The sequence below is a fragment of the Puccinia triticina genome, chromosome 17A (assembly GCF_026914185.1).
Source record: "Puccinia triticina chromosome 17A, complete sequence".
NCBI classification, from domain to species: domain Eukaryota; kingdom Fungi; phylum Basidiomycota; class Pucciniomycetes; order Pucciniales; family Pucciniaceae; genus Puccinia; species Puccinia triticina.
This window is the reverse complement of record NC_070574.1, coordinates 2,810,931-2,811,440: the sequence shown is the minus strand read 5'-3', so window position 1 is coordinate 2,811,440 and position 510 is coordinate 2,810,931.

The window sequence follows — 510 nt, the reverse complement described above, 5'->3', positions numbered from 1 at the left end:
ATTTCCGAGATGACGTGGGACGAAGATGAGACTGATCAGTAGGGAGCAAGTGTTGCTGGTTGAGTTCGATAGAGTGCGATGTGCGCCTCGGTTGCTGTGGTATCGGATGGGCTTCTTTGGAGGGTCTGGGTTGAAACTTGATGTCAAGCTTCTCCGGACCCGCTCCACCACGAAGTGAGGATTACGTAACCAGTTACGGCGCCGGGCGCACCGGCATTGCCGCTGACATCACCGGCCCCGCCGGCTCTTTTGTCTCTATCTGGGTTGCTATTCTATCGTCTATGAATTATCTTACTGGATAAAAGTGCATATTTGCGCTGTGATTCAATCCTGACTTAAGTTGTAAGATGTGCCAATGGCTAACCTTGGGAACTTTTTCTTCCTGACCACATTCGCTGCGTGCGGCTACAACGCTTTTCGGCCGCGATGTTTCCATGAAATGTTGAGAGGACACTCGATGCTAGCATCTCCCCTTCAAGCTCACTTGCCTCTCTTCGCTAGTGTGCTGCA